Source organism: Psammomys obesus, unplaced genomic scaffold (genome assembly GCF_907164565.1).
Source record: "Psammomys obesus unplaced genomic scaffold, mPsaObe1.curated_primary_1811, whole genome shotgun sequence".
Lineage (NCBI taxonomy): Eukaryota > Metazoa > Chordata > Mammalia > Rodentia > Muridae > Psammomys > Psammomys obesus.
Window position 1 is genome coordinate 2,289,920 of NW_026585687.1, and position 14,067 is coordinate 2,303,986.

General features: G+C 38.8%; 2 long non-coding RNA genes across 4 annotated transcripts in view; one reads left to right on the forward strand and one right to left on the reverse strand.

Annotated features, from left to right (window-relative positions):
* The window catches only part of LOC129665737 (uncharacterized), a 59,122-nt gene that overhangs the window by 10,267 nt on the left and 34,788 nt on the right, over positions 1-14,067 (forward strand). The window lies entirely within an intron of this gene.
* LOC129665730 (uncharacterized) overlaps positions 12,150-14,067 on the reverse strand; it is a 228,193-nt gene continuing 226,275 nt past the window's right edge. For both annotated transcript variants that reach the window (XR_008718411.1, XR_008718412.1), the window contains exon 5: positions 12,150-13,630. This is a non-coding gene — a long non-coding RNA (uncharacterized LOC129665730). The remainder of the gene's footprint in view (positions 13,631-14,067) is intronic.

Sequence of the window (14,067 nt, forward strand, 5' to 3'; positions counted from 1 at the left end):
CCCCTCACGGGGAGGTAATTAAAGAGCAGGTCAATCAGTTCATGTCAGAGACAGTCCCTGTTCTTATTACAATGGAATCCACTTGGATACCAAACTGCCATGGGCTACATCTGTGCAGGGGTCTTAGGTTATCTCCATGCATGGTCCTTGGTTGGAGTATCAGTCTCAGGAAAGACCTCTGTGCTCAGATTTTTTGGTTCTGTTGCTCTCCTTGTGGAGTTCCTGTCCTCTTCAGATCTTACTGTTTCCCACTTCTTTCATAAGATTCCCTGCACTCTGCCCAAAGGTTGCCCATAAGTCTCAGCATCTGCATTGATAGTCTGCAGAGCAGAGCCTTTCAGAGGTCCTCTGTGTCAGGCTCCTGACTTGTTCCCTCTTTTCTCCTTCTTCTGATGTCAATCTTCTTTGCCTTTCTGGATAAGAATTGAGCATTTTAGCAAGAGTCCTCTCTCAGAAGACTAATATCCAGTATATATAAAAAACTAAAGAAGTTAAACAGCAAAAAATCAAGTAAACCAATTAAAAAAATGGAGTACAGAGCTAAACAGAGAATTCTCAATAGAGGAATATCGAATGGCAGAGAAACACTTAAATGCTCAACCTCATTAGCCATCAGGGAAATGCAAATCAAAATGACCCTGAGATTTCACCTTACACCCATCAGAACGGCCAAGATCAAAAACTCAAGAGACAACACATGCTAGAGAGGCTGTGGAGAAAGGGGAACCCTCCTCCACTGCTGGTGGGAATGTAAACTTGTACAACCACTCTGGAAATCAATCTGGCGCTTTCTCAGACAACTAGGAATAGTGCTTCCTCAAGATCCAGCTATACCACTCCTAGGCATATTCCCAAAAGAGGTTCAAGTATACAATAAGGACATTTGCTCAACCATGTTTGTAGCAGCTTTATTTGTAATAGCCAGAAGCTGGAAACAGCCCAGATGCCCCTCAGTGGAGGAATGGTTGCAGAAATTTTGGTATATCTACACAATGGAATATTACTCAGCAATAAAAAAAAACAAGAAAATCATAAAATTTGCAGGTAAATAGTGGGATCTAGAAAAGATAATCCTGAGTGAGCTATCCCATAAGCAGAAAGATGCACATGGTATATTCTCACTCATAAATGGATATTAGACATATAATGTAGGATAAACATACTAAAATCTGTACACCTAAAGGGCATCTCTGTGTTTCTCTGTCATTCGATATTCCTCTATCGAGAATTCTCTGTTTAGCTCTTTTTCCCATTTTTTAATTGGATTACTTAATTTGCTGCTTTTCAACTTCTTTAGTTCTTTATATATACTGGATATTAGCCCTCTGTTAGATAGAAGGTTGGTGAAGATTATTTCCCAATCTGTAGGTATTCGTTTTGTTTTGATGATGGTTTCCTTTGCTTTACAGAAGCTTTTCAGTTTCATGAGGTCCCATTTATTGATTGTTGCTCTTAGAGCCTGTGCTGTTGGTGTTCTGTTCAGGAAGTTGTCCCCTGTACCAATGAGTTCTAGGGTCTTCCCCAGTTTTCCTTCTAAACAATTTAATGTGTCTGGTTATATGTTGAGGTCTTTGATCCACTTGGACTTCAGTTTTGTGCAGGGTGATAAGTATGGATCTATTTTCATTTTTCTACATGTAGATATCCAGTTGGACCAGCACCATTTGTTGAAGATGCTGTCTTTTTCCATTGTATGGTTTTGGCATCTTTGTCAAAAATCAGGTGTCCATAAGTGTGTGGGTTTATTTCTGGGTATTTTATTCGCTTCCATTGATCCACCATTCTGTTTCTATACAAGTACCATGCAGTTTTTATTACTGTTGCTCTATAGTACAGCTTGAGCTCAGGGCTGGGGATAACACCAGAATCTCTTTTATTGTAGAGGACTGTTTTAGTGATTCTGGGTTTCTTGTTATTTCATATAAAATTGAGAATTTTTCTTTCCAGGTCTGTAAAGAATTGTGTTGGTAATTTGATGGGAATTGCATTGAATCTGTAGATTGCTTTTGGTAAGATGGCCATTTTTACTATGTTAATACTGCCAAGCCATGAGCATGGGAGATCTTTCCATCTTCTGATATCTTTTTCTAATTCTTTCTTCAGAGACTTGAATTTTTTTTTCATACAAGTCTTTGACTTGCTTTGTTAGGGTTACACCAAGGTACTTTATGTCTTTTGCGGCTATTGTGAAGGGTGTTGTTTCCCTAATTTCTTTCTCAGCCCTTTTGTCTTTTGTATACAGGAAGGCTACTGATTTTTTTGAATTAATTTTTTATCCTGCCACTTTGCTGAAGGTGTTTATCAGCTGTAGGAGTTCCCTGGTAGAATTTTTGGGGTCAGTCAGGCATACTATCATATCATCTGCAAAAAGTGATACTTTGACTTCTTCCTTTCAGATTTGTATCCCCTTGATCTCCTTTAGTTGTCTTATTGCTCTAGCAAGGACTTCAAGTACAATGTTGAAGAGATATGGAGAGAGTGGGCAGCCTTGTCTTGTCCCTCATTTCAGTGGGATTGCTTTAAGTTTCTCTCCGTTTAGTTTGATGTTGGCTATAGGCTTGCTGTATATTGCCTTTACTATGTTTAGATATGTGACCAGTAATCATTTTTATATGAGTATTTATGATGTTTTTATGAACTGTCTTGCCCCAAACACTTTAATGTCTCCTTAATCCCTCTCTGGTCTAATCTAGTTTGGTAATAGCTGTTATACTTTTTGTGGTGATATGAAAACGAATGTCTTCTATTCTGCCATTTAGATGATATCACCTACATAAGATTTAGGAATTGTTTACCGTATCTAATTTCTGATTATTTTGGCTAAGGTTGTATTCACATAATAGAAATGTTATATTGGTCAACACAAAAAATAGAAATGAGTATAACTAGGTAGGCATGGTGGTGTATGCCTCTATTTGAGGTCAGCCTGTGCAACACAGCAAGACCTCATCTTGAAAATAAGAAAATAAGTTTCCAAGATGGCAATGACAATTGTGTACTGTTTCTAAAGGGCAGATGATCTGAAACTCCAAAACTCGTGAGTGGACAGGCAGCTGATGCCAGAGCATCGACTTTGAGGCTTCCCAGGCTAGAAAAGACAACCTGTGATCTGGGACAGATTGGACCCAGACCCTCCCATGAATGTCTCTGGGAGGGGGGTCTGAGAGTTTCGAGCTATCAACTCCAGGCACGCTTGGCTAGCTTTGGGTGGCTGCCCCAGCTGCTGGGAGTGCATAATGCCAGGTACTGGGCTCCTCCTTACTCTAATGGCCAAATAGGGGACCCAAATCTGAGAGTAAAAAACTGTGGGCCCTCTGAGATTATCGCTTATGCCTGTTAGTGAGTGTAAGCAGGCCCTCTGCTCTTTGCACACACACCTGCAAGTGAGTTCTCAGGCCCTCTGTGCTTTCCACACATGTCTCCTAGTGAGTGCCTCTGCAAGAGAGTGCATACAGAGCTGCGGATCCATGGTTCCTCTACTCTAGCCACCAGACACAGGTTCCCTCCCACCCACATCCCAGCTGTTGACAACATAAGGATCCCTGGGGCAGCCTTCTCAACACTGAAGCTCCTGAACTATGGGTCTCCCAGTGGAGTCCAGCCAAACAATTCCCGAAGCGAATACAGTGTAACCCAGACAGATCTGAGCACTTGGAACACAATACCTAGACAGGCTAATGGGCTGCTGAGATATTTAGGGCACCTGAATATGCACACTGTGCTCTCCTGTGCCTGTACCACAGCCTGCTCTTAAGCTCCTCCCTTACACTCCACCCATCCATGCACACTACTGCACTTGTACACATGTGCCTGCATCCTTCTTCCCTTAGGTGCATTGGAAACACCAACACCCACACTCAAACATGTGGACCTCTCACATCTTCCTGAAGACTACTCCAGACTCCAGAGACAGTCTGACCCAGCCTGCAGTACAGGCTCCAGGAACAAACAGCAGAAGCTACAGACCATGAGATGGATAGAGGCAGGCAGAAGAACATAAACAACAAAAATCAGGAAACCATGGCTTCAAAAGCAACCCCCCAAATCAATGGATATTTGAATTCATCAAAAACACAGGAAATTATTTAAAATCTATGCTTATCCAGTTATTAGAGGAGCATAAAGTGGAAACAAACAAACAAATAAATAAATAAATGCCATCTTGGAAAAAAGGAGTCCACATTCAAACAGATGAAGGAAATGGTGAAAAACATAAAAACAGAATTAGAATCAATAAAGAAAACACAAACAGAGAAAACCCTGGACCTGGAGAACTTAGAGAAAAGATCAGGAACCACAAAGTTAAGCATCACCAACAGAATACAGGAGATGATATAGACAATCTAAGGTGCTTAAGATACAATTGCCGAAATTGATACATCTCTCAAAGAAAAAATAAAATTGGAAAAGTCGCAAACATAAAACATGCAAGAAATCAAGAATACCAGGAAAAGGCGATATCTAAGACTAATAGAAATAGATTAAAAAGAAGATTCCACGCTGCAAGGTCCAGAAAATATATTCAAAAGAATCATAGAAGAAAATTTTCCCAACTTAAAAGAGAGAGATGCCCCTAAACTTACCAGAGGCCTACAGAACACCAAATAGACTAAAGCAGAAAAGAAATGCCTCATGTCACATAATGGTCAAAACAGTAAATCTATAGAACAAAGAAAAATATTAAAAGCAGCAAGGGAAAAATGCCAAGTAACATACAAAGATAGACCTGTCAGAATCAGACCAGACTTCTCAACAGAAACTGTGAAACCAGAAAGGCCTAGGAAGATGTCATGCAGACTCTAAGAGAACACAGATGTCAAATGAGACTACTATACCCAGCAAAACTTTCGATTGATATAGATGGAGAAAACAAAATAGTCCATGACAAAACTAAACTTATACAATATCTACACAGCAACCCAGCCCTACAGAAGATACTAGAAGAAAAACTCCAATCTAAACCAACTACACCCAAGAAAACACAAGACACAGATAACTTCACAACAAAAAAAATCAAAATAAAACAAAAGAAACACTATCACCACCAACTCCACAATAAAAGGAACTAACATTCATTAGTCACTATTATCTATCAACAACAATGGACTCAACTCTCCAATAAAAAGACAGAGAATAACAGAATGGTTATGAAAACAAGAGCCAACATTCTGCTGCATCCAAGAAACACACCTCTGTAACAAAGAAAGTTACTACCTCAGAGTAAAGGTCTGGAAAAACTTTTTTCAAGCGAATGAACACAGAAAACAAGCTGGAGTAGTTATCATAAAATCTAATAAAATATTTTCAACCAAAACTAATAAAAAAAGATAAGGAGGAGCACATCAGTCTCATCAAAGGAAAAATCCAGCAGGGGGACATCATAATCCTAAACATCTATGCCCCAACTACAAGAGCACCTGCATTTGTAAATGAAACATTATTAAACTCAAACCACACTTCGATCCCAATAGTGGGAGATGTCAACACTCCACTGTCACCAGGGGCAGATCATCTAGACAGAAGCTTAATAGGGAAATAATGACACTGACAGAGGTCATGCATCAAATGTTCCTAACAGACATTTACAGAACCTTTCACCCAAACACAAAAGAGTATACCTTCTTCTCAGCACCTCATGGAACCTTCTCCAAAACTGACCATATAGTCAGGCATAAAGCAAACCACAACAGGTACAAGAAGATGGAAACAATCCCTTGTATCCTTTCAGACCACCATTGCCTAAAACTAGACCTCAACAACAACAGAAATAGTAAAAAGCCAACATACACACGAAAACTAAACAACTCTCTACTCAATGACATCTGGGTCAGAGAAAAAAGAAATTAGAGAGTTCTTAAAATTCAGTGAAAAAGAATGCGCAACTTACACAACCTTATGGGACATAATGAAAGCTAAGAGGAAAGTTCATAGCACTAAGTGCCTCCAGGAGGAAGTTTGAGACATGTCATACAAGCAACATAATGGCACACCTAAAAGCCCTAGAAAAAAAAAAAAAGAAGCAGACAAAATCACTGAATTACAAACAAAGAAACTAATTCAAAGAGTCAATGAAACCAAGAGCTGGTTCTTTGACAAAATCAACAAGATATACAAATCCTTAACCAAACTAAATAAAAGGCAGAGAGAAACTATCCAAATCAGCAAAATCAGAAATGAAAAGGGGGACATAATGACAGGCACTGAGGAAATCCAAACAATCATTTGGTCTTACTGCAAAAGCCTAGATGCCACAAAATTTGAAATTCTAAATGAAATGGACAGTTTTCTCGATATATACATTGAACAAAATTAGAGCACGTAAATAGTTTAAATAGTCCTATATCCTCCAAGGAAATTGAAGCAGTCATCAAAATTCTCCCTACCAATAAAAGCCCAGGTCCAGATGGTTTCAGCACAGAATTCTCTTCAAACTATTCCACAAAATAGAAATAGAAGGAACATTACAACTCTCATTTTATGAGACCCCAGTCACCTTGATACCTAAATCACACAAAGACCTTCAGAGAATTTCAGAACTATCTCTCTTATGAACATTGATGCAAAAATACTCAATAAAATACTTGCAAGCTGAATCCAAGAATATATAAAAGATATCATCCATCATGACCAAGTAGGCTTCATCCCAGGTATGCAGGGGTGGTTCAATGTATGGAAACACATCAATATAATTCACCATTTAAACAAACTGAAGGAGAAAAACTACATGATCATCTCTTTAGATGCCGAAAAAGAATTTGACAAAATCCAACACCCTTTCATGTTTAAAGTCTTAGAGAATTCAGGGATACAAGGCATATGCCTAAACATAGTAAAAACAATCTACAGCAAGCATATAGCCAACATCAAACTGAACGGAGAGAAACTTAAATCAATCCCACTGAAATCAGGGACAAGGCAAGGCTGCCTACTCTCTCCCTATCTCTTCAACATAGTGCTTGAAGTCCTAGCTAGAGCAATAAGACAACTAAAGGAGATCAAGGGTATACAAATTGGAAAGGAAAGAGTCATATTATCACTATTTGCAGACAATATAGTGACCCCAAAAATTCTACCAGAGAACTCCTTCAGGTGATAAACTCCTTCTGCAATGTGGCTGGATACAAAAAAACTAAAAAAAAAAAAAAAAAAAAAAAAAGTCAGTAGCCCTTCTGTATACGAAAGACAAAAGTTCTGAGAAAGAAATTAGGGAAACTACCACTTCAGAATAGCAACTAATAACATAAAGTACCTCGGTGTGACCCTAACCAATCAAGTGAAAGACTTGTTTGGAAAAAAAATCTTCAAGACTCTGAAGAAAGAAATTGAAGAAGATACCAGAAGATGGAAAGATCTCCCATGCTCATGGATCGGTAGGATTAACATAGTGAAAATGGCCATCCTGCCAAAAGCAATCTACAGATTCAATGCAATTCCCATCAAAACACCAACACAATTCTTTACAGAACTTGAAAGAACAATTCTCAACTTCATATGGAAAAACAAAAAACTCAGAATTCCTAAAACTACCTTGTACAACAACAGATCAACTGAAGGTATCTCCATCCCTGCTACCAAGCTGTACTACAGAGCATTATTAATAAAGAATGCATAGTACTAGCATATAAATAGAATGATAGATAAAATTGTATAGGAGACCCAGAAATAAACCCACACACCTACGTATACCTGTTTTTCACAAAGAAACCAAAACCATACAATGGGGGGGGGGGAGACAGCATCTTCAACAAATGGTGCTGGTCTAACTGGATGTCTACATGCAGATAAATACAAATAGATCCATACTTATCACCCTGCACAAAATTAAAGTCCAAGTCGATTAAAGACTTCAACATATAACCAGACACACTAAACCTGTTAGAAGAAAAAGTGGGGAAGAACCTTGAACTCATTGGCACAGGAGACAACTTCCTGAACAGAACACCAACAGCACAGGCTCTAAGATCAACAATCAATAAATGGGACCTCATGAAACTGAAAAGCTTCTGTAAAGCAAAGGACACTGTCATCAGAACAAAATGACAACCTACACCCCAGGAAAGGATCTTCACCAACCCTATATCAGACAGAGGGCTAATATCCAGAATATGTAAAGAACTCAAGAAGTTTAAAAGCAATAAATCAAGTAATCCAATTGAAAAATGAGGTACAGAGCTAAACAGAGAATTCTCAATAGAGGAATATGGAATGGCAGAGAAACACTTAAAGAAATGCTCAACATCCTCAGTCATCAGGGAAATGCAAATCAAAATGACCCTGAGATTTCACCTTACACCCATCAGAATGGCTAAGATCAAAAACTCAAGTGACAGCACATACTGGAGAGGATGTAGAGAAAGGGGAACCCTCTTTGATTACTGGTGGTAATATAAACTTGTACAACCACTTTGGAAATCAATCTGGCACTTTCTCAGACAATTTGGAATAGTGGTACCTCAGGATCCAACTATACCATTTCTAGGCATATATCCAAAATATGTTGAAATAGTCATTAAGGACATTTGCTCAACCATATTTGTAGCAGCTTTATTCATAATAGCAAGAATCTGGAAATCAACCAGATGGCCCTCAGTGGAGGAATGGGTGCAGAAATTGTGGTACTTTCACACAACAGAATGCTACTCAGCAAAAAAAAAAAAAAAAACAAGGAAATCATGAAATTTGGAGGCAAATAGTGGGAACTAGAAAAGATCATCCTGAGTGTGGTAACCCAGAAGCAGAAAGACACACATGGTATATACTCACTTATAAGTGGATATTAAACATATAATATAGGATAAACACACTAAAATCTGTATACCTAAATAAGCTAAGTAAGAAGTGGGTCCCTGGGTAACATGATCAACCCTCATTCAGAAAGGCAAATGGGATAGACATTGAAAGAGGGAGAAAACAGGGAACAGGACAGGAGATTACCACAGAGGGCCTCTGAAAGACTCTACCCTGCAGCATGTCAAAGCAGATTCTTAGACTCATAACCAACCTTTAGGCAGAATGCAGGGAATCTTATGAAAGATGCCAGAGATGGAAGACCTGGAGGGGATAGGAAAGCCAGAAAGAGAGAAACAGAACAAAAAAAATTCTGGGTACAGGGGTCTTTTCTAAGACTGGTACTCTAACCAAGGACCATTCATGGAGATAACCTAGAACTCCTGAACAGATGTAGCCCATGGCAGCTCAGTATCCAAGTGGGTACCCTAGTAAGGGGAACAGGGACTGTCTCTGACATGAACTCAGTGGCTGGCTCTTTGATCACCTCCCTCTGAGGGGGGAGCAGCCTTACCAAGCCACAGAGGGAGACAATGCTGTCAGTCCTGATGAGACCTGATAGGATAGCATCAGATGGAAGAGGAGGAAGATCTCTCCTATCAGTGAAGTGGGGGAGGGCATGGGATGAGAGAAGAGAGGAAGGGTGGGAATGCATTGGGATGAGGGAGAGTACTACACCTAGGATACAAATGAATAAATTGTAATGAATAAAATATTAATTAATTAAAAATATAAAATGAAAGAAAGAAAACAACAACAAAAATAAGCAGGCAAGGAAACAAACAAAAAACCCACAGCACACACACATACCACACGAAAACTAAATCAGAGACTATAATATATAAGAAAAGACTAATAGGTTAAAAAAGAAACACATCCCAGGGATATTGGACAGTTCATTTTGTGGGTTCAGTTTACGGTGGAGGAGAGGTGAGGAATTCCTAGAATGAATTAAGACTTTCCTGGAATAGAAGTTACCCTCCTTTTCTTCCCTTTTTTTTAACTTTTATTTTTTTTTTATTTTCAGATGTGGGATGGAATTGCTTCCCACACTGTGGGATTTCCCCTTATCTGGTAAAACAATTGCTAGTGTTTTGGGGCCCACAGATGGGTCTGCTGGTAGCTGTGTAGTCACTGCTGCTTTGCTGATCAGACATAGTGTGCTCTTGGTGCCGCCATGTTGGATCCTCCTCTTTTGCTGTTTTCAAATGGGATCTAATATAGCTCAGATAGCCCTGGATCTGGATGAGGCAGAGACTGAGATTCAAGTCCCGACTCTCCAGCTTCCGTTTCTGGAATACCTAGGATTGCAGCCCTATGTGCCTCTACCATTTCATTTTACATGATGCTAAAGATTGAACACAGTACCTTGGGCATACAAGGTTGGCTTTATACTCATTGAGCTATATCTCCAACATAGAGAATATTCTTTGAGAAGATAAAAATATTGATAGGGCAGCCATGGTCTCGGGGTTCAGGATGACTAATTCCTACTATACTGTATATAGACTGGCTGGACCTAGAACTTAAACATCTATAGTCTTTCTTGCTGGGCTTTGGTCTTGCTAGTTGCTCCTTTGTATTTCTTTATTTCTGTTTTGTTTTAAAGTGGTACTTACTGCCTATTTAAAAATAACTTAGGACTGGAGAGATGGCTCAGTGGTTATGAGCACTTGCTGCTCTTCCAGAGAACCTAAGTTCAGTTCCTGGAAGACACAACTGCCAGTAACTCTAGCGTTAAGAGATGAACACTCTTTTATTCTCTGTGGGTACCCATATACATGTGGCATATATTCTCAAAAAGACCACACACATACACACACACACACACACACACACACACACACACACACACACACACTCATCTTTACTAACTCATTACAAGTTAAAAACATGTATTATATGAAAATAATTAAAATAACTGTCACTTTCAGAACAGAAACTAGTGAGATGAATTGCACTTGCTTTTTTATAATTCTCTTTATTTGGTGATCCTCATATTTGATTCTGTATTCATTCTGCTGTGATGAATTCCTTAGGTTGAAGTCTCAGTGGAAGATCTGCACATAGGTACCTAAAAAAAGGTAGGAGAATGTTAATATCTTTTCCAGATAATTATAAATATTCTTTTTGAACCCAATTACCTAAAGAAATGTGATTAAGTTGCTAAGAATACTGCTTTTGCAAAGCATTAATGCTAGCCTCACAACATGAGTTAGTTTCCTCAAGAATGAATTCCTCTGTAATATTGAGCCTGACTTCTGAATCTCTCTGACTTTCTGTCTTTGTGTACCCCTTCACACATGGTTCTGCCGTCATGTTGTCCATCTCTTTATGAGACATCAAAGCAGGCCCTTGGCAGAAGCTGAACAGTGAGAATAAATGATCTTGGATATTCATCTCTTATAAATTATAAGGTAAACAAATCTGCTTTATTTTTAAAGTACCTACCCTCTGGCAATTTTTATAACAACAAAAAATTGACTAATACAAAGAAGATTAAAATAAACAATGGTTAAAATATGCTCAAATTTGGAACTAGAAATTGACACTCACCATGAAGACTAAAGTTTCTCAGATATCTGAAATGCAAAAAGATTAATGAACTGTATTAGAATTGAATTATCAGGGGCTGGGGAGATGGCTCAACTAATTAGAGCCCTGCCTGCTCTACCAGAGGTCCTGAGTTCGATTCCCGGCAATCACATGACGGCCCACAACCATCTATACTGGAATCTGATGCTCTATTCTGGCATGCGTATGTACATGCAGATATAGCACTCAGACATAAAATAAACAAAATCTTCTTTAAAAAAGGGTGTCACTTAAAAAAAGAAGCCACTGTTTAAAAACATAATTGAATTATCAAAAGTCAAACTCAGAGAATTTTAAAACAAAACAAAAATAAAGCCATTTTCACATGAAAGGGATTCCTTCTATGAAAATACAAGTAGATTTCTCAGAAAAAAAAATTTTTGTAGACCAGAAGAGAGTGTAATGACATATCAAAATGAAATCGATCTGAAATCAAAAAGGTGAAGGCAACAAAGAATGCCAGTTCATCAGGAAATCAATTAAGAAGATACTTGCATCTTTTGTAATATGCATGGAGTCCAATTAGTGTTCTCTGACTACTCTCTAGAATGGAGCTTGCCCTGGAGAAATTAAAAGCAACCTATGCTACATCATATAAAAAAATTCAGAATTCAGCCTTAGCTTGTTAAAAATTAGTCTTTCACAAGGTGATTTTGTGGAAATTTAAAATTATTTTTGAAAAGTTCTTATGGAAATTAAAAGAGCTGAGAACAAATAGGTGCACTGAATTAAAAAGATTGAAACTGTATCATTTGTACTGATCAATATCAAAACCATATTATGAGCCATAATAAGCATGGCAAATTTATAGCAATGTAAATGTAAATGTAAAGCAAGTGACCAGCCAAACAGAATGGAACTCACGAGTACACCCACATGTATACAACCAGTTGGTCTTTCGGCAACACTGATAGAGTAATGAAGACAATATATATCTTTTTAACAGCTGGCACTATTTCATTTGCATATCCATGAGGAAAATATTGCCATATTTACCTCATCTCATTTTCTTCTGGATTTATTTATATTTCAGTTTCATACAAGCGTGGTTTGTATATTAAACATATTGCTCCCACACTCTCCCACTCTCCCCTTCTCACCCCTTTCCCTCCTGTTAATCCTTTTGTCCCTTAGACAGTCTCATTTTACTTTCATGTCATAATTTTATATATCTATATAAAATCGAGGAGCAACAATGAGAAAAATATACAATATTCGTCTTTCTGGTACTGCCTTAATTACTTAACACAATTATTTCCTTTTTTAACTTTTACATTAGTTTATTACTTTACATCCCAAGGGTACTCCTTCCCTCCCTTCATCCCAGTACCCCCCAACACTTCTCCTTCTTCCTCCTTCCCCTTTCCCCCCAGAAAAGGGGAACCGCCTCTCCCCATGTCAACTTTCCCCAGCACATCAAGTCGCATTGGGACTGAGCATATTTTCATCCCCTGATGCCAGGCAAGGCAGCCCTGCTTGAGGGAAATGAGGCAATAGAGTCCATGTTAGAAACACCCCCCACCCCTCCACTAGCCAGGTGCCCCATATGAAGACCAAGCCTCCCCTAGGCTACATGTGTGCCTGGGGTCTAGGTCCAGATCATGCATGATCCTTAGTTGATGTCTCAGTCTCTGAAAGCCCCCATGGGACTGGGTTAGTTGTCTCTGGTTGTCTTCTTCTGAGGTTCCTGTCCCCTCCACGTCTTTACGTCTTTTCATCTTTTCCCCAACACTTCCACAGGACCTCCAGAGTCCTGCCCTATTCTTGACGGCAGGCCTCAGCATCAGTCTCAATCTGCTGTTGGCTGGAGCTTCCCAGGGAAGTTAGGCTTCTGTCTGAAAGCATAGCAGAGTATCATTATTAGTGTCAGGGACTGGATCTCTGCTGAGGAGTGAGTCTCAGGTTGGGCCAATTATTGTTTGGATTTTCCCTCTATCGCTGTTCCCTCAGGATCCCTACAGTTCTTATAGGCAGGGTAAGGAACTGGACAGGAGATGGAATGGAGGGAAACAAGATCAAACGTGGGGAGAATGAGTGTGGGAAGTGAGAAGGCCGGGAACAAGAAGGGAACCTGTGAAGGGACATCTCTTGGTCAAGCTGGAGGCCTGTTACAGGGTGGGCTCCTGGGTGGATATTGGTGTGATTCTAGCTGAGACTCTTAACATGGGGGGACATGAAGACTGAAGTGACAATCTCCCAGCCAGTCGGGACTAGTGAAAGGAGAGGATCAACAACTCACTGACAAAACCTGTGATAAAAAACAAAACAAAACAAAAACCACAATTAATTTCAATCATATTCATTTCTCTACATATGACAAGACTTCTATAATATAAAATTTTATTGTATATGCATGTATATGTATATGCATGCTAAGGTATTCTAGTACAGAACATAGGCCACATGTGGCCCAGGATAGCTATTTGAATGTGTCCAAATAAAAAATTTTCAGCATTATAAGATTTTTGTGACTTTTATAACCTGATGGCATAGTTTCCAAGCATGAATTTTGTAGATGACAGTCAATAAAGTACACAGGACACATGCCATAACTGTTACCATGTTAATTTATGTATGTGTTTATTATTTTTGTTGATGTTTACATTTTATTACATTTTCATTTATTTTTATGTATGTGTATTTGTATCGACAAGAGTGTGGGAGCTTATATAGCATGGTGTTCAT